General features: G+C 49.6%; 2 non-coding genes across 2 annotated transcripts; both read left to right on the top strand.

The window, feature by feature from the left end:
- The first annotated feature begins 19,337 nt into the window (after positions 1–19,337).
- TRNAG-GCC (transfer RNA glycine (anticodon GCC)) lies at positions 19,338–19,408 on the top strand. The gene has a single exon. It is a non-coding gene; the product is annotated as a tRNA-Gly (tRNA).
- Positions 19,409–20,403: 995 nt separating this feature from the next.
- On the top strand, positions 20,404–20,474 carry TRNAG-GCC (transfer RNA glycine (anticodon GCC)). Its single transcript has one exon. It is a non-coding gene; the product is annotated as a tRNA-Gly (tRNA).
- Positions 20,475–25,553: the final 5,079 nt, after the last annotated feature.

The raw sequence follows: 25,553 nt of genomic DNA, 5'->3' as shown, positions 1-25,553 counted from the left end.
TAATAGGGCTCAGTGAAGTTAGGAGGCCAAAAGAAGCATATAGTGCTAAAAAGCGGGCACGTCCTGTGCTACCGGGGCTTAGCAGAGAGACGAGAACTAGGAGTCGGATTCCTGATTAATAAGAACATACCTGGTAACATACAGGAATTCTATAGCATTAACGAGAGGGTGGCATGTCTTGTTGTGAAACTTAATAAGAGGTACAAAATGAAGGTTGTACAGGTCTACGCCCCTACATCTAGTCATGATGACCAGGAAGTCGAAAGCTTCTATGAAGACGTGGAATCGGCGATGGGTAAAGTCAAAACAAAATACAGTATACTGATGGGCGATTTCAATGCCAGGGTAGGCAAGAAGCAGGCCGGAGACAAGTCAGTGGGGAAATATGGCATAGGCTCTAGGAATAGCAGAGGAGAGTTATTAGTAGTTTGCAGAACAGAATAATATGCGGATAATGAATACCTTTTTCCGCAAGCGGTTTAGCCGAAAGTGGACGTGGAGGAGCCCGAATGGTGAGACCAGAAATGAAATCGACTTTATACTTTGCGCGAACCCTGGTATCATACAATATGTAGACGTGCTCGGCAAGGTGCGCTGCAGTGACCATAGGATGGTAAGAACTCGAATTAGCCTTGACTTGAGGAGGGAACGGAAGAAGCTGGTACATAAGAAACCAATCAATGAGTTAGCGGTAAGAGGGAAACTAGGGGAATTCCGGATCAAGCTACAGAACAGGTATTCGGCTTTAACCCAGGAAGAGGACCATAGTGTTGAAGCAATGAACGACAATATGATGGGCATCATTAAGGAGTGCGCAATAGAAGTCGGTGGTAACGCCGTTAAACAGGAAACCAGTAATCTATCGCAGGAGACGAAAGATCTGGTCAAGAAACGCCAGTGTATGAAAGCCTCTAACCCTACAGCTAGAATAGAACTGGCAGAACTTTCTAAGTTAATCAACAAGCGTAAGACAGCGGACATAAGGAACTATAATATGGATAGAATTGAACAGGCTCTCAGGAACGGAGGAAGCCTAAAAGCAGTAAAGAAGAAACTAGGAATAGGCAAGAATCAGATGTGTGCGTTAAGAGACAAAGCCGGCAATATCGTTACTAATATGGATGAGATAGTTCAAGTGGCTGAAGAGTTTTATAGAGATTTATACAGTACCAGTAACACACACGACGATAAGGTGAGAGAGAATAGTCTAGAGGAACCTGAAATCCCACAAGTAACACCGGAAGAGGTAAAGAACGCCTTGGGAGCTATGCAAAGGGGGAAGGCAGCTGGGGAGGATCAGGTAACAGCAGATTTGTTGAAGGATGGTGGGAACACTGTCCTAGAAAGGTTGGCCGCCCTATATACACAATGCCTCATGACCTCGAACGTACCGGAATCTTGGAAGAACGCTAACATAATCCTAATCCATATAAAGGGGACGCCAAAGACTTGAAAAATTATAGACCGATCAGCTTACTGTCCGTTGCCTACGAAGTATTTACTAAGGTAATCGCAAATAGAATCAGGAATACCTTAGACTTCTGTCAACCAAAGGACCAGGCAGGATTCCGTAAAGGCTACTCAACAATAGACCATATTCACACTATCAATCAGGTGATAGAGAAATGTGCGGAGTATAACCAACCCTTATATATAGCCTTCATTGATTACGAAAAAGCATTTGATTCAGTCGAAACCTCAGCAGTCATGAAGGCACTACGGAATCAGGGTGTAGATGAGCCATATGCAAAGATACTGGAAGCTATCTATAGCGGTTCCACAGCCACCGTAATCCTCCACAAAAAAAGCAACAAAATCCCAATAAAGAAAGGCGTCAGACAGGGAGATACGATATCTCCAATGCTATTCACAGCATGTTTACAGGAGGTATTCAGAGACCTGGAGTGGGAAGAATTGGGGATAAAAGTTGATGGAGAATACCTTAGCAACTTGCGATTCGCTGATGATATTGCCTTGCTTAGTAACTCAGGAGACCAATTGCAATGCATGCTCGCTGACCTGGAGAGGCAAAGCAGAAGGGTGGGTCTGAAAATTAATCTACAGAAAACTAAAGTAATGTTTAACAGTCTCGGAAGAGAACAGCAGTTTACGATAGGCAGCGAGGCACCGGAAGTGGTAAGGGAATACATCTACTTAGGGCAGGTAGTGACCACGGATCCGGATCATGAGACTAAAATAACCAGAAGAATAAGAATGGGCTGGGGTGCGTTTGGCAGGCATTCTCAAATCATGAACAGCAGGTTGACACTATCCCTCAAGAGGAAAGTGTATAACACCTGTGTCTTACCAGTACTCACCTACGGGGCAGAAACCTGGAGGCTTACGAAAAGGGTTCTGCTGAAATTGAGGACGACGCAACGAGCCATGGAAAGAAGAATGATAGGTGTAACGTTAAGGGATAAGAAAAGAGCAGATTGGGTGAGGGAACAAACGCGGGTAAATGACATCTTAGTTGAAATCAAGAAAAAATGGCTGTGGCTTAGCTAAGGTTAAGCCCAGGATGCGAAGCATACTAGCCTTTATTTTAGTTGTTGAACCACTGTTTAGCCTGGTGAACTGCTGTTGCTTGGCTATATTTGGTTCGGCTAGTAGAAGAAACAACTCGTGCGTTACTCTGCTTCGCCTTCAAGAGTGGAACGCGAGAGCGTTCTCGTCGACCCGCCAAGGGGTGTAAGACAATGGGCTACGGCGCAGCGACTACGCGCCCCGCATTGGACGCGGTGAGCGTCGAGCAACGCAGCGTTCGGCGCGGCAACGAAATGTGCGCCTGAGCAAGCGACGCACGCCTGAGCCTTAGAAACAGCTCATTTCTAAGGCAACACCGCATCCACTAGAGGCGCTTTTGTACCGCTTCGAAGCATCGTACTCGTGGCTCAGTGGTAGCGTCTCCGTCTCACACTCCGGAGACCCTGGTTCGATTCCCACCCAGCCCATCTTGCAAGAGTTGAGCCAAAGCCACCTAGAAAAAGCGCAGTTGCTTATATACGACGGCGCGAGTTGGAGCCCCGTTTCTCCTCTGTCGTGACGTCACGGTGTCACGTGGTATTGAAGGCGACACCGCCGCACCTGAGGAGCTGGGCTGAGCTCTAGTAACATGCTTCGCATAAAAGAAATGGGCATGGGCCGGACATGTAATGAGGAGGGAAGATAACCGATGGTCATTAAGGGTTACGGACTGGATTCCAAGGGAAGGGAAGCGTAGTAGGGGGCGGCAGAAAGTTAGGTGGGCGGATGACATTAAGACGTTTGCAGGGACAACATGGCCACAATTATTACATGACAGGGGCAGTTGGAGAAGTATGGGAGAGGCCTTTGCCCTGCAGTGGGCGTAACTAGGCTGATGATGATGATGATGAGACAGCATGCTGTTTGTCACGCCCAAGAGTAGCATGCGGCAGCCACACTGGTAAGATAGTCGGAGGACAGTTTGCACGCGATGCTGGGCGCTGCCAATTTTCCCGTAACGAGCTCCCCTCTTCAGAAAGGAAGTGCCACAAAGGGAAGAAATAGTTGCCGCTCCAGGGGAGGCCGAGACGACGCGAAGGGCTCTTGGACGTTTTCCGGAAGAAAGCCGCCCCGGACTGCTACCTGCCTGATATTGAGACGCAGCGGAGAAGACCAGTTGGGAGTAACAGATCTCGCTCATTCCCATGGCCAGACCACCTCTGCGCCACTCGGCCCGCTGGAACTTGGTGGGGCTGCCGGTCTGATATTCCATCTGCAACAGTGTCGTTTGTGCTTCTTGACTGGCTGTCGTCCTGGGCGGTTCAGACCTGTGTGTGATTGGCTACTGCCAAGAGGGAGTGTTTGAACAGAAGTGCTATAAAGACGATGCGGAGAGAAAAGAAGCTTCTCTGGGCCGTCGAAACGAGGCTCATCCAGACACTCCTAGCAAAACACTTGATTTTTTCCTATTTTTCCTATTCAACGACGTAGGTAAGTTTTGTTCAATTGCCAGTAAACCTCTTTGTTTCCGATTTCACAACTGCTGAGCTACCGATTTCTTTACTCTGAAGCCTTCGCCACGCTACCATGTGGAGCCGGGTTCGAGATAACCTAGCGCCGCAAATCTATGCCTATATCTGCGATATGATAGATCTGTGCAGATCTATGCCCAGATGCACATACCAGTGACCAAAGTTGTCTGTATCAAGCAGATAATCATCACCATCATCATCAGCAGCAGTGTTGCCCAGCTAGGCGTATCTCGGCAAGTTGGGATGTGTATGAGAAATGTTGTGGTCGGATGATGGCAGAGCAATCCCCAGCGGCTCGGTGTGAGAGTTCTCGGGCCTAGCACATGAGCGCGCTCATTACCGGTTATTGATGCGTGCCCGGGCACTCAGACTGACCGAAAAGTACGTGAAATGGGTGATACGAAGGACACGAGCATAGACGCGGTCGTGAAATTTAATAAAACATTAAATTATGGGGTTTTACGTGACAAGACCATGTTCCGATTATGAGGCCTGCCTAATTAAGTGAGGGACTCCGGAATAAATTGGACCACCTGGGGTACTTTAACGTGCCCCTATGTCTAATTACGCGGGTGTTTTCGCATTTCGCCCCCATCGAAATGCGGCCGCCGTGGCCGGGGTTGGATCCCGCGACCTCGTCCCGGCACCGTAACCACTAATCAACCACGGTGGGTAGTGGTGAGATGCAGAGTGTCGAAATGGAAACGCCGACAAGCTGCAGAGGGTGCAGTGATGATATTATTGGGGGTAGAAGCAGACAGAGAGAATTGGTGGAAAGGTTTGCCCTAGCACGTCCTTCCAGGAGGGGAACATCGGTTAATCCGCATTCCGAAGCTGCGATTACGGGCATGAGATTATTGGGAACCGAGGGGTTGCCGCGGAGCGCCAGAACCAGGGGGCCAGCGTAGCAGGCTCTCAGAACGGACTACACAGAAATCGTAGCTCCTTCTGTACAAGCCTAATTGGGGAGGTCGACGTCCAGACCCTCACCCACCCGAGATAGAACTCCACGTGCACCAGCAACGCATACCTACATTACCTAGCATTCGTATCCTTGGCTTACGCATCCAACAAAACGGCAGAAACACGGAGATACTCAAGCAATTAGATAAACATGTACACCAAACCACTCGCCTCATTGCACGCATCGGAAATCGACATCACGGCATGAAAGAAAGCAACCTTATACGCCTGGTAACCGCCTACGCCCTGAGCAGGATCACCTATGTCGCCCCGTACCTTAGCCTCAATGCAACTGACAAGCTCAAACTCAATACCATGATCAAGAGGGCCTATAAACAAGCCCTACATCTTCCCATCACCACCTCTAACGAGAAACTGGACGCCCTCGGCATTCATAACACCATAGACGAGCTTATTGAAGCACACCGTATTAGCCAATACGAACGACTCGCCAATTCCACCACGGGCAGGCACATTCTAGGCACCCTAGGCATAACCTACACCACCCAATTCGGACCAAAAGTACCCATCCCTCCAAACATTCTTGCTCAGCTAGTTATCCCGCCCATATCTCGCAATATGCACCCTGAACACAATCCGGAGCGACGTGCAGAAAGACCTAAACAACTACAAAAGCGCTACGACCAAGCCGCTGACGTAACCTACGTGGACGCAGCAGAGTACCCCAACCGCGGTGGAAGAATGACCCCAACCAAAACGCCATGGCGGTCGTCGCAGTCGCGGGTTCGCAGTACCGCCTCTCCGCGGCCGCATCAATATTCGCCACGCAACCCGAAGCAGGAGAAGAAACGGCCATCGCTTTGGCCTACGCGGCTACCAATGCACACTGCACCATCAGCGATTCAAAAACGGCCATTCGTAACTACGCAAGAGGACTGATAGCACCCCAAGCGCAGAAGATTCTCTCTGGCACTCCTCCCCCAAGGCAACGCCGCGTGCAGATCATCTGGGCCCCTGGTCACTCAGGTCTGGCTGGAAACGAAGCCGCCCACGATGCCGCCCGAGCTCTCGCACACCGGGCGCATCATCCTTCATCTGCGCCTTCCGATCCCGACCAGCCCTCTGTTCTGCCTCGCGGTCACGCGCGGGACCGAATGATTACATTCAGAGAAATTCTCCTGCACTACCGCAGAGCGCGGTTACGCTACCCCCCAGCACACAAAACACTGAATAAGTCTCAATCCACCACTTGGTGACTCCTTCAGACACGAACTTTTCCGAACCCCGTGCTTTACAACCGCATGTACCCCGATGCATACTCCCCACTCTGCAAAGCGTGCAAGGCCCGCGCTGACCTCGATCACATTATCTGGCAATGCCCCAAAGCCTCACCCACCAACACCTCCCGCACTAACACACGCATCATTAGTACGGCCGAGCAGTGGGAGACATTGCTGCTCAGCTTGGACCCAGAGGAGCAGCTCTGGGCCGTCCGGATGGCCGAAGACGCCGCCAGAAAGCAAGGACTGGCCGCCGTCTGAGGAAGGGGGGGATTGGGGGTTAGTCTCCCGCCCCCGCCACCCCTTAACCCCATCAAGGACATAATAAAGTTTTATCTCCCTCTCTCTCTCAGAACGGACTAGCGCGTGCCGTGCTTGCACCGCGAGCACACGCCGCCCAGCCTTGTTTTCGTCATCTTTTGTAGCGCCGACCGAGAGCGCAGCTAGGGGGCCTACATGCAAGCGCTATTTTAGGGTGGTGACAGCCTTTGTAAGAGTACTTGCCGCCGCCAGTTAATTGGCGGGTTAAACTTTCCGACAATTTAAGTTGTGGGAGACAAAATGGCGAAAGACCAGCCGACAGACCACGTTTCCCGCAACCCTTGGTGGCGTGAATCTAACAATTTTTTTTAAAGTATGCTTTGACCTCAGCAGACAGAGACATATAGCGTGTCTGAGCGCAGTACACGACACTTCTACGTTTTGGTTAAACATACTAGTAAGTATAGTCCTTATTACAGCATGCTTCGAAAAACACCCTTTATGTATTACACACAAGTGGAAGGTAACGACAATGCTTAATGGAATTCATATTCTTGGCGTGAGATAATACTGCCATGAGCACGCCATCGTGCCTCATAACTTGTTGCTGTATACGTGTCGCACGACGTGCAATATTTAAAAAAATAAGTTCGATGTGTTAAAAAAAATGCAACTAATATATATTAAGGGTGTATGCGGGTTTCATGTGCACATTGATATAAAACTAAATTAAATAAATTTAGTAGATCGCGTGCCAACATGGGTACATCAAAGCGTGAAAAAAGAAACAGGAATGCGCCGCGACTTCTAGCGAGATCGGGGACCAAAATGGCTGCTCACCAAATCTGGCGATATATAACGGTCAAAATTTGGGTGTTGTCACCACGCTAAAACAGTGCTTGCATGTAGGTTCCCTATCGCCGACGTTTAGCGTAGGCGCGCAGCGGCGTCGGTGGGCGCTACAGGGCGCCCCGCCCTGACGGAAAGGCGAAATGCATACTCGTCGACGAACTGGAGACGGTGCTGTATTGGTTAAATGCAGATAGGTGGACATGCCGGTGTCATTTGCGGGGAGCTCCGTGGGCGGCGTATCGAGGTAGGCCAGTTTGGGGCGGTCTACTGAGACTAATTTAATGGGATGGTGGCGCACTTCGGCGTCTTGTAGAGGGCACGGTACAGCCCGTCGTGGGAGGGTGTAAGAGGTGCCTTTAAAGCGTCTCGTCTGAGAAAAAACGTGGGTCGAAGACGCAAGGTCCGGATGCACAAAGATGCTGCGGTGCGAAGATCGAGGCGGGACGGGGCGCAGTTGCTGAATGCAGTCCTGTAGGCATTGAAGCTACTGCAGCTTCGGGAGAGCAGGAAATCGCGGATGAGGAGCCCTTGATCGTACGAAGGTCGGTCAATGGGTGCAGAAACTCTGTGCATCGCGGAATCAAGCATCGGGAGAAACTCGTTAGGCCAAGGAACTCCCGCAGCTGACGTATACGGCAGTGGGCGCTGGGAAGTCTTGCACGGCCTGGAGGTAGGAGGGCAATGGACGAATTCTCAGCGCCGAGATGTGGTGACCCAGGAACTCGTGCTCGGAAGGCCTAAAGACGCATTTCTGGGTGTTGACAACCCTGGCCAGAGTGTTAATTGACGGCGTTGAAAGACTTCCCGGAGATGACGCTCATGATCTTGTGAATTGGGACCCCCATCGAATATTATGTCGTCGGTGTAGGCACATACAGCCGTGAAATGGCGCGTTACCTCGGCAATGAATATTTGGGGCGTTTGCGCTGCGTCGCGTAGCCCGGAGCGCATGCGCACACCCTCGAACAGGCCGAAGGGAATAGCATAATAGCCTGCTTCGGGATATTGGCAGGCCCAATGTGGATTTGATCATAGGCCTTGACAATGTCCTGGCAAGGTCTGCATCCTTCCAAGTGGTCTGTGAAATCTTGAATGTGTGGAAGGGGTTAGCTGTCGTGCACCGCGTGAGCATTGAGCGCCCGGTTGAGCGCCGCGGTGACGCCAGTCACCCGGTTCTTTCTTGGGCACCAGATGGAGTGGGGTGGCCCGACGAAGGCTGAATAATACCCAGCTGGAGCATGTGCTCGAATTCCCGTTCATCGATGGCCAAACGCTCACCAAAGAGGCGGCGCGGACGAGCTGCGACGGGTGGACCACGCGCGACAGTGTGGTGGGTCACACTGTGCTTGCGTGGCTAACTTAAATTGCAGGGCCTCGTCACCTCAAGAAAGTCTTCGAGGATTCGAGGGTACGAGCGTGGTGGAATCAGCGTGCGGATTACAGTGGGCGCTATAGCCGACATAACTCTAGGGATGGATAGTCGCGTCTTGCTGTCAATCAGGCGACGCGGAGGCGCATGCTGACGTCGAGGTCGACATGGGTCAGGAAGTCAGAGCCGAGGATAGGCTGAATGACTTCGGCAAAGATGAAAACCCAGCAGAACGTGCGCCGTAGGCCAAGGTCGAGAGTGAGCGACCGTAGACCATGCATACGTGACGATGGAGGTAGAGTTCGCCGCGCGGAGCGTATATACGGCCAGGTGACTTAGAAGCGCGACCACGCTTGGAGGACGGCAGTATACGCTGACCTCGCCACCCGTGTCTACAAGGAAGCGCAGGCCGGAAATGCGATCCATGGCGATGAAAAGGTGGCCAAGTTGTAGGGCGAGGTCACATGCCGCCGTCAGGGATCTCGCGGAGCATTTCCTATATTGGGGCCGTATTGGGGCCATATGTATGGCGGGGAATAGAAGATACCGCCAGTTTGGCACGCATAACAGGTGAAAGGGCCGTAGATGCAAGGATAGCAGGACTCGGTGGGAAACCGAGTGAACTAAGAATATCCCGTCCCTGGGTTTTCGAGCGCTAGTGTCAGCTGGGCGGCCCATAGTGTACTTTTATAATTTTATCTCGAGTGTTTGTCGCCCCAAATCGATCCAGGCTAATAGTCGCCGCATGCACTGAAAGGCCAAGTACAAGTTTGCGCGCTTTCCTTAGTAGGGTAGATAAACATGTGTTCAGTGCGAGTTAGGTTATGACAAGGTGACGGGCGTCTGTGTATCCAAGCCGAGGCACAGCGTCTCAACGACGTCTCACAACAGTCTTAGCCTCGACCCTACCTGGAACACTGCGTATCTGCGAGCGCGAAGCGCCAGCGATCGGACGCAGGCGACCTTATTACGCGTATCAGCTAACTATAAAAAGAAAGAAGCATCCCGATTCATAAACTGAACCCTCATTTTTTTTTGTCCTAGGACATACTGATCAGGTAGCATTACAGTTTTTGACCTCATTCGATCAGTGCATAATATCCCTATTTAGCTTCTGAAAACACGGAAGACGTTATTGCTTACATATTGTGGGATGCTATATGTAATATACTGCTTCTAAGTCGCTCGGTTATATCGGCGTCTATAGAAATTTGCTTAACACACCTTCTAATGTACAGAAAGTAGCATATCTAACCTATGTTCGTCCGCAACTAGAATTAGATTCATCCACATGGTCACCATACCAGAAGTACCTTATCAGCATGTTGGAAGCTGTTCAGAGTAGAGCATGCAGCCAGATTCATGTCGCGTAAGTACCACCATCTTTCCAGCATTACCCGAATAAAAAAGCACATTTCACTTCAGTCATTAAAAACTCGTCGCGTGATTGCTCTTCTATGCCTGTTTCACATGTACATGTATATCACTAAATCTCACCGTATGCCGATTCATGACCCTGTGCACACGTCACGACGTCTTCACAACACGCCCGGTTTCGTGCTCATACATTCTGAAACGCAGACATTTTAGCTCATCATCCGTGCCTCTCGCTATTGCACGTTGGTACAACCTTCCGGACCACATCGAATCCATGTCAAACCGCGAAATTTTTCGTGATATCCTGAATACGCTCTTTGATAACTCTGTATAATGATGTTTTACTGTACCCTTTTAGCGTTTATTTTGTTACCTTTTTGTTTTACTCTTATTATAGTTTTTTTCTGTTCTGTAAAAACCGCTACACCCCGTACTCAATACCTTCAGTGTGCATTTAAAGTACAACGAATTATTAAATAAATTAATTAATTAATTAATTAAAATAGACATTGTAACCATCACGAGTCAGCTGTTCCAGGAGCCCATTCATCTTTTTCTTACACCGTGCTCCAGAATTCTTCCAACCAAATGGTAGCCCGTTGTATTCATAGACGTCGAAGGGCGTGACAAAAGTCGTGTATTGCTTGTATTCATCTTGCATAGCTATCCGCCAATATCCTTTGCTCAGATAAATTCTTGAAAACCATCGGCAGCTATTCCGTTTAGTTGATAATGTCATCAATTCTCAACATTGGAAATGTGAAACGATCCCTTTACTAAGCCGACAGTCAGTGCAAAGTCTAAACCTGCCTTCTTCCTTCCGCGGGCTGTTCTAGCGGGAGAGAGGATGTTAATTTTCAGAGAGATGTTAATTTTCAGGCGCTTCACGTGCGTTCTTGACAATTTGAAAGTGAGTTCAACGTCCTTGATGACTACAGCATCGATGTCAAGTTTCACGCCCTTAAACTTTGTTGTCATGGTTTACTGAATCCTGCAAAAATGTAGTCTTGCAAACCCCGCTGTGCACTTCGATGACTGTCTCTGTGAACCTTCGTCTGGTAACAAACGTGACTTTATGCGGCTCTATGCTTCCGCGCTACCTAAGACGTCCACATCATTTTCGTTGCTCATCTTTGCGTTTGGAACGTTAGATTTCACAAGATAAACAACTGCATGTGGATATTTGCGGGATGGAGCGTTGGGCCCTTGAGCTAGTTCATGCTGTCGTATCGTAAGAACTAGAAGCGCCTGGCCCAGATCATACGTCAACTGGGCCTGAGAAGCGTTCCTATGGCAGCATTTGAAATGAAGCTTTCACGCTGGCCCTCATATACAGACTTCTATATGACGATAACTTTGCATCTGTAAAGAATTTCTTTGTCACTGCTCACCTGTCTAGCATGGAGTTGCCTCTGACAACGCGTGGTCACTCCCGGCATGAAGACAGGCCCAATTGACGTCTCCAAAGTTTCGGGCCAGCCAACTGAAGCAACCTCCGTTTCTCAAAAAGAAAAATAATCGAGAAGCCTGCTTCCACGCTGGTTATATGAGATCGCTTTCTCCCAATTTTCAATGGTGTTTAAGTTAAAGTGGACGTATAACTCCGACTCTCGGTGACCCTGTCTGAAATGCGGAGATCATACTATTTCTTAGCGTTTCCGGAAAGAAACAGGCACAAGCTATGAACTTTTTCTGTGTGACTATTCCACTGAGTACATTCGCAAGCGTGCTCATAGAGCCGTCACGTTCTTGGAGCTGTTGACGGCCCGTCATAAACGCCCCGCCTTGGGAGTTTCACTTGGACGGCGTTCCTTGTTTTGCATATAGCTGAGAAAAGGCGGCTATATCAGCTGCGACTATTGTTCTTGTTGCTTGTTCTGTACATCGAGGAGATGAATGACTGTCGGTGTCAAAGTTGTTCGGCCTTTTTTTGCCCTGTTACTTTGATGACTGGTACGAAAGTATTTAAAGCACCTCCGAGCTGACGGAGAAACGCGAGACGCGGTCGCCGAGTCAGTACGGATCCACATCTGCTCCTCGAAGTTTTCACCCTATCAACGGAACCTTCTTTGATAGGACTCCGAACTTGTGCTAGGAAGACGTCTCGAGGTACCCACCTTCCGGTGAGACGAACTTTTCATCGTTTCTGCGCAATTAATGGAAGAACTTGGCCGGCTTAGCCGGCCGCCGGCCACTAAGCCTAGTCCTTGGCTGGACGCCACCTCGACACCACCGACGCCACGCGCGTTCGCGGGCTTCTGAAGCATGGAAATCGAGCAAGCAGCGGCGTCCGCTATACGACACTCGGCCACTGGCGCACCGTATGAGGACAACGCCGCGCCAGCAGCAAGCCACCACTGTGATTGTTAAATTCACGGCATGCCTGAACCTTGCCGCAATCGACGTCGGTACCCTCGGCAACACTATCCGCTCGGCGGCAGGACTCAACACAGTGGAACACAGCGACACATACTTCAAAATCCGCACCACACAAAACCTGGTGGCCGTTGACACCTATCGTCGATCTGCTGCCGACAAGCTCGCGGAACTAAAGAACATCACTATCAACGATGCAGCTTACGAGACAAACACCTACGTGGCCGCTGATCCTATGAACGCACGCGGCGTCATACATGGAGTACCCACCTCGGTCTCCGACGGAGAGCTGCAAAGTATTGTGGAAGAAGAACAAGCGAAACTCCTGACGATTCGCCGAATAGGCTCGTCCAACACCGTGATGGTGACGGTGGAAGGCCCACGTTTACCCAGATTTACCCTTATTAATCGCGCTGTCCAGCGCCTCTACCCATTTCGACACAGAAGTTCGCTGTGCTCGCACTGCCTCACGCTCGGTCACGCCACCGACGTACGCCCAAATCGTTCGACGTATTGCATGTGCCATCAATGCAGTAGAACATTTCCCAGTGCGGAAAGCATACCCCGCCATGAGTGCTTCCCCTACTGCCATAATTTCGGCGGTGAACATTCGCCGACTTCGAAAGACTGCCCAGCAAGAAAAGAAGCGGACCGCGCGGCGCGTTGGCGGGCATCCAAGCACCGTCGCCGACGGATGCGCAACACGAAGCCCTTCCAGTATACATCAGATTTCCATGAATTGCCACATGCTGTCGTATCGTAAGAACTAGAAGCGCCTGGCCCAGATCATACGTCAACTGGGCCTGAGAAGCGTTCCTATGGCAGCATTTGAAATGAAGCTTTCACGCTGGCCCTCATATACAGACTTCTATATGACGATAACTTTGCATCTGTAAAGAATTTCTTTGTCACTGCTCACCTGTCTAGCTTGGAGTTGCCTCTGACAACGCGTGGTCACTCCCAGCATGAAGACAGGCCCAATTGACGTCTCCAAAGTTTCGGGCCAGCCAACTGAAGCAACCTCCGTTTCTCAAAAAGAAAAATTGGAGGCTTACCAAGGTTAAGCCCAGTGGATGCTTCGCATCCACTGGGCTTAACCTTAGCGTATCCTTAGCGTTTGGAGGCATCTTGACCGCATACACGCCCGGCGCAAAGACGCTGGCGCGGTTGCGGGCACAGAGACTGCCGCGACGGCGGGCGCGCGCCGCTTCATCCCTGGCGTGACGTCACATATCACGTGATGCAGCGATGGTGGCGCCGCCGCCGCGTCGCGCGCGACGGCGCGAACCGAAGCGTGGAGGCCTCCGCCGGGCGACGTCCGACGGCGCGATATGAGGCCCCATCTGCAGCCGGTGTGACGTCATCACGTGACGTCACATCATGTGATCTCACTTCAGGGTCAATGGTGGCCACCGCCGGGAGGCGACCGACGGCGCGATATGAGGCCCCATCTGCAGCCGGTGTGACGTCATCACGTGACGTCATGTCACGTGACCTACTTGAAGGTCACTTGAAGGTCAATGGTGGCCACCGCCGGGCGTCGCGCGAAGGCCCGAAACCTACGTTAATATGCTTCGCATAAACTAATCGAGAAGCCTGCTTCCGCGCTGGTTATATGAGATCGCTTTCTCCCAATTTTCAATGGGGTTTAAGTTAAAGTAGACGTATAACTCCAACTCTCTGTGACTCTGTCTGAAATGCGGAGATCATACTATTTCTTAGCGTTTCCGGAAAGAAACAGGCACAAGCTATGAACTTTTTCTGTGTGACTATTCCACTGAGTACATTCGCAAGCGTGCTCATAGAGCCGTCACGTTCTTGGAGCTGTTGACGACCCGTCATAAATGCCCCGCCTTAGAGTTTCACTTGGACGGCGTTCCTTGTTTTGCATATAGCTGAGAAAAGTCGACTATATCAGCTGCGACTATTGTTCTTGTTGCTTGTTCTGTACATCGAGGAGATGAATGACTGTCGGTGTCAAAGTTATTCGGCCTTTTTTTGCCCTGTTAGGTTTGGACGGACTGGCTCACCGTTATCAGAGGCTAGCTGGCTCTTGTCATTTCTGGGACTTTTCGGCTCCGGAGTGATAGATCGCTTGGCGGCCTTAGACGGCGGGCTTCCATTTGGAGATTTTTTTCTGATGGTTTGGTTGGCACTGCGACTTCGGCTGCGACTGCGGCTGCGACTGCGACTCCGGCTGCGACTGCGACTCCGGCTGCGGCTCGTCTGGCGAAGCACGGCAAACCAGTTGGAAGTAGCGATGGAGGTGTCTGGGGTCTTGTCACTTATAGTGACTCTTGTGTCCTGTTGACGGGGACGGTGTGTCCCCTACTAATTCCTCACAACCCTCACCTAACACTTCACAGTCAACCCGTTCTATTTTACGGGCTCCAGTTCTTCATTACTCGTACTCTCAAGCTCTTCAGCGCCCTATGGCACCATCTACAACACCATCCCACATGCCGAACCAAACAAGCATGCAGCGCCTTGAACGAGCGGTCCAGGTTTTAACGGCTAAAGTAGACAGCCTCGCGAATGAGGTTGCAGTGGTTCGCACAATACAGACTGAAATTCAATATCTAAAACAAGAAATTGCACGCACTGATGTCGTCGTTCAACAGCTAGTAGCCAACGCGCAAATATTCGCACGTGCACAGGCATCCACACAGTCCAAGGTCGATGAGCCCCCCGGCTCGGCAAATCTGTAATATGGCAGGCCCTAATCGACCTCTAGTAATATGGCAATGGAATTGCAGGAGCATTCGAAGGAAGAAGGCTCTTTTACAACAATTCATCTGCCGAGAAGCGCAGAAACCAGATATCCTTTTAATTCAAGAAGCTTGCGGACTTATATCATTACCGGGATATGAACACTTTACCCAAGGAAGTATGACTAAACGAGACAAAAGAGCTCCACAGGGTGTGACCGTTCCCATTACTACTGTAACATACGTGGCTAAACATTCCAGCTATACCAAATCGATACTGGTTCCATAAACAATTCGACTCAGGAGCATGTTACTGTCCAATGCCGCTTCGGCAGCCGTGCCGTTTTAATTATCAATGCATACCGGGTCCCAAGGCTCGACTGTAATTCTTCTCTGAAATGGTTGGACACGTACACAAAGCTATACATAAGGACAAAGACATCATTATAGCTGGGGATTTCAATACACATAACATATCATGGGGCTACCAGCGCGCAACGAAAGCAGAGCAGCGCCTCGAAAGAAAAACGCAACAAGTATACGTTCCTTAATGACACAACCGAGCCCACGCGCCAAGGAAACAGTGTAGAACGTGACTCTAACCCCGACTTAAGCTGGTACCGCGGAATTGGGAATGTAACTTGAGCGAATCTTCACGAAAGTCTTGGAAGTGACCATTACATCATTGAAGTTACTCTAAGCATTCCTTGCTCTAAGGCTCTCCTTGCTAACGCAGCTGCCAATACTCAACTTACTGACTGGCACCGATTCCGATCAGACCTAGACAGGGCCGACGAACAGCCGGACCTACATTCATGGGTGAAGAATATTAGCGAGACGAGAAAAAAGTACACCAAAATGATTGCACGTGCTGCTGAAAACCCACACATAGACTCTCATCTGCTTAACTTATGGGATAAAAGACACAGGATAGTGCAGAACTAGAAGAAACATAAACAGAATCGTGGCCTTCGCAAACTTATTGAGCAAATAAAATTAGAAGCACAAGAATACGCGCAAAAACTTTGCACCGAAAACTGGTTAGAAACATGTGACAAGCTCAACGGCCGCCTACATACTGCGAGAGTGTGGAATATCTTAAGATCACTTTTGGGCCAAGGAAAACCACGACACACCATGGACAAGATAATGATGAGCTCTGGCCAGACACGCGAAGAAATAGCTGACGAAATTCGTCAGACGTTCTATCCCTTGGACCAAAATGCAGGACAACTTCCGGATTACCCAACTGAGTCACTCGAAGAGAGTACAACAGGCATAAGCAGCCTGTTTACTTTAGCTGAGCTACATACGGCTCTCTCTTCGCTGAAACGAAACACAACGCCTGGCAAAGATGGGATTACCTATAGTACACTTCGTTACTTACCCTCTTCTCAGTTAGAGCAACTAGGCCGCCGCGCGGAAGAGCAGCGCCGAAGCATCAGTCTCCATATCGAACACACTCAAATACCGTGCCGATCTAACATCAAAATACTGGGCTTCATCCTTCAGGGTGACGGTAGACCTAGCTTAAGTATGGTTGGAAAAAAACAATCCGACAACTAAACCAGATATACCACATGCTATCTAGAGTAACACGTAAACACAGATGACTAAAGGAGCAAGAACTTCGAAGGATTATTGAGGCGCTTGTCTACTCCCGTGTGCTCCACTAACTTCCATATCAATCTCTCACCAAGACCCAGCACTCCAAATTAGAAACAGCGCTCCGCAAATATACGAGATTAGCTTTAGGAGTACTCCGATTTACCGCAAACGACTTTTCAACACACTTGATGAACGCATTACAATTTGCAGACAAGCGCAATTTCAAAGGCTTCAAACATCCCCACAAGGGCGCAAACTGCTCGAACATCAAGGATACCAGACAGGTGCCCTACCCCCTTTTCCACCATTGTATTCACCACCATGGGACTCACTACCCAGATTCACAGTCCTACCCATACCACAACATATGCAGCCGCACAAACACGAAGCTCGCCGCTCCCAGTTAGTCAAACGAGTAAATAGGGAAAACCCACTACCAGACACTACGTATTATTATACGGACGCTAGTCACTCGGAGAGCAGATGTCTAACTGCAGTAGTCGGCCCTGACTATGAGCATGTAAACGTACACATATTCTCGAAAGCAGTCACCCGGCCTCATCATCCTACCCAACGCATCTTTATTCGCACCGATAGCCAAGATGCATGCCGCATCTTGCTACCAAAGCAACTTGCTACCAAAACATATACACAGCCTACTTCAATGTCACTTGGATGCACACCCTTCGCTCTGTGTTACCTTGCCGTGGATACCTGGGCACCAGGCATTTGGGGGGAACTCCCGAGCTCATGAGCTCACCCGCGTAGTTAGTTTTCCGGGTCCCCCGTTCCTATGGCCATCCGAATTTAACCGAAGGGAACACAGAAAGACTTTGCACAAGGAGCGCACATCACTTTTAAAGCAACTTCGCGCCAAAGCCGTCGCCTTTATTACTCCTCCTGCTAATCTCTCGCGAGAAGACAGCGCTATTCTCCGATGACTTCAAACAAACTCAATAGTGACTCCTCTTTTCCGTCACTATATTCAAGGCCTACCTGGGCCACCGAAATGCCCGAACTGCATGGAATATCCGTCCCTCACACTCAACCTCACACTCAATTGCCCTCACACTCAACCCAAACTGCAGTCAGCCCTCTCCAACATTCCCACTAACATCAAGCCACGGTCATGGACGGACTGGCTCACTCCGCCACCCCATGCAACTATAACTTTCTCCTACCGGTGCTTATTCAGCACGTCAGAGGCGTCTTGGGTGACGAGTGGTAGCTGAAAGACCAGGGTTGAGCGCCGGACGCTGGCGTAAAAATAAATGTTTTTTTCTCTCTCTCTCTCCGAGCTGACGTCGATGCTCACAGTACCTTGCTCGAACACTATTCTCGTATCTCTGCTTTCGAAGCGACCCTGCAGAGCAGCTCCGCCGTATTGTAGTCAGCATCCAACCACTTTATTCTATGATCCAACTTTACAAGTTCTCCATCGTCGCGTTGGTAATCTTGCACGCAACGACGTCGATCTTCGCGTCATCTGTTGGTCACTTTAATCCACATCTCCCTCGGTTTGAAGCGGCTGCGTCAAAAACGTGAGAGAAATACAATAGTTTGGTTTCGTTTGGTGCTACTGTTCCACCATACTATTCTTCTTGTCGCCGGTCCCCAATTGGAATACCGCAGTGCGGTGATTACAGCTTTCTCCTGCACACTTCGCTCGTCGTAAGCAGTAATACATAACCTAAAATTGTCTTTAAATGTGCGGACGAGCGATACGGTATACATAAGCTCTATTCTTTATGAACAATTCATCAGGCTGCGTTTTTCGCGCGACCAAAGACCCAGTGTAGCTCCCGGCGCGCTCACCGACTCAATAGAGAGTTTTAGAATAGGGGTCCCAATAGTTTGGGGCCCCAAAGAGCTTTGCGGGTGTTAGCGTTGGGGCACGTAGGAGGGAAGAGCTTTAGAATAGGGTTTTACGTTTGCGGATAGCGTCTTGCGCTGACAGTGCCACTACGGCGTCAAAGAAAAGCTATTAGAAATAGTTAAATAAAATATACCATTTTATGATAGGAATAATAATTTTGACTTTCGTGTATTCGCATTTAATTACAATTTAGAGGTTATTCTGTAAGCAGCAAACAATTAGTTGCGCTTAGTTTTGAGCAAACCAACTTTACTAGCCTTCACCAGCCAAGCTTAGCCGTGTTAGGCCTGCGAGCCATAAAATCCACAATCGAATTCAAAATCAGCGGCGTCTAATGAGTCAATCTTCATAACACACGCTAGTTGAGAGAAAGCGATAACCGCAGTCACTTCTCCTAGCTTGCGAACTTCACGCGTTACCGCGAATCGAACCAAGTTCGGTGCTAGGTTAGAGCCGTCGCTTCAATGGGTGCCGCCATGTTTGCCGACGCAAAACTTTTGGGGCCGCTATTTGGGCTCCCGCTAAATCGGAGAAATAGCGTTCCCAACGCAAAACCCAAAGGCAGTTTGCGTCTTGCGCATGCGCAGTGGCTTCGACGCTATTTCATTGGGGCCCCTATTCTAAAACTCTCTAATGACCTATAATGAACCGGACGATGGGCAGTGGCCCACGTTACTCTAGGAACGTATGTGCGCACGTGACGTGTCGGCGTCGGTGGTTCAGTGGTAGAATACTCGCCTGCCACGCGGGTGGCCCGGGTTCGATTCCCGGCCGACACAGCTTTTTTTTTCCGTTACTATTTTATTATTTTTTTTGAGAAAGCTGTTCGGCTTTGTTTTTTTTGTTGTTGTTTTAGTGGCACGAGCATCGAATGATGCACTTATTTATTGCGCAGCACTACCTGTTCCCCTCCTGAGACGACCGGGGACTAAATTTAAGAATAAAAACAATGGTACAGTACAAAATTTATTGGTTTCATTATAGATATGATATCAGAGAATAACTTTATAGTGACTGGATACATGCGCGAAGTTGTCTTTCAGAATGTCGCACGCGCGTCTTTCGATTGACTACCTGAGCAAAGTGAGTAAAAGGAAGCTTCATAAGGACCTTGCTGACTTGATGATACCGTTGCCAGCAAAAAACGTTGGTTGCCAGTGTACCGTTTGCCATACCTAGGAGGCCCTGGACAGGATGTCTTAAAGCGTGTGAAAAGTATGCCCGTTAGGCCTTGAGTTTCCAACACCTTACCTGTCAGAACTTGGCTACACGAAAAAGGTGTATTCGTTCCCTGGACACCAAACTGCTTCCTTTACAAGAAGCCCGAAACAATAGAGCATGTCTTTCTGGATGGTAGGGACCCATTCTTTCATTAGGACGTCCTCCAGAGAACCCTTAAAAAAGAACTTCCTTTAGACCCATACGGCATACGATTCCTACCAGTTGAGAGTGAAGGCGCATTCCTTTCGATGTAATCATGCTCCTGGGCCTCCACAGCTTGCGGACAACGAGGATTGAAGTCCGGCACGCTCATGTCAATACACGTCCTGTACGCGAAAACTTTATTGAGAGTGTGGTGCTTGTCAGAGATGCTTATAGGGCTCTTCCAGACCTACCAGACTGGATTACGTTATTGGATGAGCTGGTGACTGAAGAAATTTTGAACCTGTCGTGACAGCCGAAGTGTGCATGTTGCGGGCTTCATCGCTCTTATGAAAAGGCGTGTTTGAATGTCAAAACCGTGGTCAAAACAGGCAACAAAGAAGAAGAAAACGCGTCGGTGGTTCAGTGGTAGAATACTCGCCTGCCACGCGGGTGGCCCGGGGTCGATTCCCGGCCGACGCAGCTTTTTTTTTTTTTTTTTTTTTGGGGGGGGGGGGGGGGGGGCTAACACCCAACACTGATACGGGCTGTTCGGCCTCGCCCTTTTAGTGGTAGGAGCATCGAGTGACACTCTTGTTTCTTGCGCAGTACTTTCGGTTCACCTCCTGAAACGACCGGGGACGAAATTAAAAGAAATAGAAAAACAATAGTACAGCACAAAATTTATCAGTTTCATTGCAGATATGATATGGGAGGATAAGTTTAGCTACAAGTTGAGTTACTCAAGTGTCCGGAATAATTATAATTAATTAGAAATCGCTGAGACAACCGGGGACGAAATTCAAAATAAATTGATCAGAAAAAAACATAGAAAAAGAATAGTCCAGTACAAAATTCATGGCTTTCATTATAGATATGATATCAGACCATAAGTTTAGTTACAAATTGAGTTACTGAAGTGTCAATAATTATAATTAATTAAAAATCACTCAGATGACCGGGGATGAAATTCAAAATAAATAAGAAAAAAAAAAGAAATTAACTAGTACAGCAGAAAGTTCACGGGTTTCGTTATAAATGGGGCATCAGATCATAGATTTATTTACAGTTTGAGTTACTTAAGTGTCTGGAATAATTATAGCTAATTGGATATGACTGACACAACCGGGGACGAAATTCAAAATAAATCAGAAATATTTAAAAATTTACAGCACAAAATTCGTGGGTTTCATTACATATGTGATATCAGAGCATAAGCTGTTACAAGTTCAGTTACCGAAGTGTGTGGAATAATTATAATTAATTAAAAACACTGTTTACCGCACGCCAAATCAGAGAATCGTAGACTTTAGAGACCCGCCACGTGAGCACGACTTGTGTATTTAGTGGGACGTACGACGACGTGCCCTGCTTGATGTTGGCTGGCTTCCATGTTGGCCAGTGCTTGCACCGTGTAAATAGCTTACCTACGGTGCTTCCACGTAACATTTATCTGGTGGAGGTGCTAGCTGCGTACTTCTGACGACGGAGCTTCGCAGCGGACGCCACCTGGAATATACTACCATGCGGCCAGGTGATGACACGTCGCCGCCAGCTACGCCTGGGGCCACCACCCATCGCCCTTTCACAGCCCCACGATCCCGTGACCTTTTCCGGGGCAAACAGCGTTGACGTGGATGAGTGGCTCAGCAAGTACGAGCGTGTCAGCAAACAGAATGACTGGAACCCGACTATCATGCTGGCCAACGTCATTCATATTTTATCTCGGCGGAAGCTCCCGCGTCTGGTTTCGGACCCACGAAGACGGTATCACCAGCTGGCCGCAGGACACGTTCAAGCAGCAGCTCCGGGACCTTTTCGGCAACCCGTTTGGTCGACAGCTTGCCGTCAAGAAACAACTGGCGATGCGTACCCAGACGTCAACTGAGCCTTGCTCGTCGTACATACAGGACGTGATGGCCTAGTGTCTACAAGCTGGCCAGAAGATGTCCGAGGCTGATGAGATCGCCCGCATATTGAAGGGGATTGCGGACGACGCGTTCAATCTGCTTGCCTTCACCAGCGTGACCACTGTTGACAGCGTGATTAAAGAGTGCCGTCGTCTAGAGCAAGCGAAATGCCGGCGCATCTCGCCTCGGGTCGAGCGTCTACCCAATACCCAGTTTTGACCCGTACACTTCGACCCATCAGCTCAAACCGAATCCGCACTGACGCGAGTGGTTACGGCATAGGCGCTATCTTGGCCCAACGTCAACGTAGAGCGAAGTGCGTCATCGCTTATGCCAGCAGGCTAGCCCTTTCCGCATATGAGCGAAATTACTCAATTACAGATTACAGAACGTGAGTGCGTCATCGGCAGTTGCAAAATATCGCCCTTACCTATTTGGCTGACCGTTCTTAGCAGTTTCCGACTGCCGAGGTTGTGTTAATTAGCTCGCCTCTTTGAAAGATCCTATACAGACAGACCCTTTCGGTGGGCACACTGCAGCGCCTGCAAGTGTGCACCTACACAAGACTACACAAGACTACACCTACACAAGACTACAAAGATGCGGATTGTTTGCCCCGCTACCCTGTGGCTGACTCTGACTCTTCGCGCTCTGAATCCCTCGATTGCGTCTTTTCCGTGAGTCATATGCACTTGCTTAACATCGCCGACAAACAGTGCCACCTGGAATCCTCTCCTTTGTGCGCATGTTCACCCTGAAGGATGGTGCCTCATATCGGCGTAACGTGTACCCTGACAGTCCTGATCTTTTGCTAGTTATACCATCACACCGGCGCTCGTGAGCCTCACGACGCCCCTACCGCGGGCCACCTTGGTGTTACTCGAAAAAAATTACCGCGTGCGCCGTCGCTCCTATTGGCATGACCTAACCCGCTCAGTGCGGCGTTCTGTCAGAGCCTGCGAGCTCTGATAACGGCGAAAGAAACCGTCTTCGCTTCCTGCTGGGTATCTTCAGACCATCGACGACCCACATGACCCCTTCTTCCGTGTCGGTTTGGACCTTCTCGAATCCTTTCCTACGTCTGCTTTGGGAAACAAATGGGTTGCCGTCGCTACCGATTACGCGACGCGCTATACGCAGAGACACGAGCCCTGGCGACAAGCTATGCTACAGACGTCGCAGACTTTCTCCTCCGCGACGCAATTTTAGTACGTGGTACCCCACGTCAATGGCTGACTTGCCGAGGTCGTACCTTCCTGTCGAAATTCATCGACGATATCCTGCGCTGCTGCTCCACGCAGCACTAGATCACCACGTCATACCATCCAGACGAACGGGCTCACCAAGTGCTTGAATCGGACCTTAACAGATATGTTTTCGAAGTACGCACGTGTTGGCTGACCACCGTGATTGGAACCTTGCACACGCCATACGTGACGTTCGCCTACAATTCCTTCCGCCACGACACTGCTGGATACACTCCCTTTTACCTTTTGTTCGACACCCGTGTACTTAGATTTAGGTGCACGTTAAAGAACCCCAGGTGGTGGAAATTTCCGGAGTCCTCCACTACGGCGTGCCTCATAATCAGAAAGTGGTTTTAGTACGTAAAAACCTCATAATTTTAAACCTTTTGTTCGGACGTGAACCGACTTTACCGTTGGACACATTTGTTTCTTCCCCGGCGACTTCGACTAGTGAATATATGCACGCGACGCCATTTCCCGGGCCGATTACGAGCGGCAGATAGCCTATATAGTAGACTTGCTGCTGCCCAAGACAATGGGAAGCGCCTTTACGACCAGCGACACCGTGACGAACGTTTTGCTCCGGGTGCCCTCGTGCTACTTGGACCACTTCCGGTCGTATGGGCCTTTCTGAAAAGCTGCTTCCCCGCTACATGGGCTCATGTCGCGTCCTTCGACAAGTGACTGATGGCACGTATACGAGATTGTGTCCGCCAGTCCCACTGCATCTTCTGTTCCATTGCTCAGCGACGTCGCCCGCGTTTCGAGACTCAAGCATTACCCCCTTCGTCTGCTGTGGGTCCAGTGGCGCCGGGCCGCCGCTTCTGCCGCCGGGAGTCATGCTACGTGCCATTGGAAGAAGATGATGTGGACACTTGTATATAGGGGGTCGTACCCATAATCAGCCTCTGGACGGCCTGAGGACGACGACGTACCTTGCTTTATGTTGGCTGGCTTCCACGTTGGCCAGTGCTTGCTGCCCCCTGTAAATACGCCGTGTAAAAAGTTCACCTACTGTGCTTCCACGTAACAGTATATATCAGGAGAAGGTAGGATATGAATGGGCAATTGTTATTTTAAAGATGGCATAATGGAGGCGTTGTGGTAAACGAAAACTTAGAAGTTTATGTCAACAGTTTCGAGAGTGGAACTCTCATCGTCAGGGCAGTTTCGAAGTTTGCGTGCTGTTTCGTCGTGGTAGCATGGTGTCTCCGCGGTGGCGACTCCCCTCACCCCCGAGCAGATTTGAAGGAGAGGGCTGTCCGCTCACCCGGCCGCTCCTCGCAATGCTCGCGTCTGCTCGAGCGTGAGCGGCGGGGAATCGTAGCTGATGAAGAGTCAGTAGACGGAATTTCTGAGAACGGCTGGCCCCGAGTGATATCGGTGACGTGTCCGAGTGATACGGCTAAAAGAGTTATTTTAAATGGCTGCCTGTGCTCAGATATCGTGGTCAGTCATCGATGCCACCATCACAGGCTCTAGAAGTTAGCAGCGTGGGCGATACCTTGTGATGAAGGTGCAGAGAGTGCAAGCGCGGCCGCCCCCACGGATGGAGAATCGTCCTCTGGAACTGTCATATGTTGAACCTGAAGCGCCGAGCAGACGACGCGTACCATGAGCCTTTACGAGTTTACGCCTCACGCATTTGGGCGGAGCCCGAGCCATTTTGACCTTCACGGAAAGCTGACAGCGGATTTGGAATGAAAACTGATTGGAATGGTTTTACGTTATCCTGGCCAGCATTGAATCAATACAGCGACACAACGTATTGCCACCGTCGAAACAAGTAATGTATGACGCGCATACTTAAGCGGGACTCCTTTTTCGCGCTTCCCTAAGAACATCCGGCGCCATCTAGCGCCACCGCCACGAAGCCTGCGTGTTGCTTCCGAAATGCAGGCTGCGACGCGCCTCGTGACCATGCAGCGGCTCAAGTTGGTAGGCACTGGACAGACAGACAGACAGACAGACAGACAGACAGACAGACAGACAGACAGACAGACAGACAGACAGACAGACAGACAGACAGACAGACAGACAGACAGACAGACAGACAGACAGACAGATAGATAGATAGATAGATAGATAGATAGATAGATAGATAGATAGATAGATAGATAGATAGATAGATAGATAGATAGATAGATAGATAGATAAAGCTAGAGTGCCTGAAATTGGAAAAGAACGCTTCGCATTAAATAAGCTTGCGTCTCCCCTGAATGAAACGCTGTTCACGAATTGCTTAGAACGCGGATCAATTTCTTCAAATGGCTAATTTCCTTGACAAAAAGAAATATGAGAAAATGGCAAGCATGTATTGGCAAATAAATAAACTGTGCAGAAACTGTCGACGATTTTTGCCAATGTAAGGGAACAGACCGAATGAACGAGCGAGCGACAGTTGC

The sequence above is a fragment of the Dermacentor andersoni genome, chromosome 4, assembly GCF_023375885.2.
Source record: "Dermacentor andersoni chromosome 4, qqDerAnde1_hic_scaffold, whole genome shotgun sequence".
Taxonomy (NCBI): Eukaryota; Metazoa; Arthropoda; class Arachnida; order Ixodida; family Ixodidae; genus Dermacentor; species Dermacentor andersoni.
This window is presented reverse-complemented; position numbering and strand designations above follow the sequence as displayed.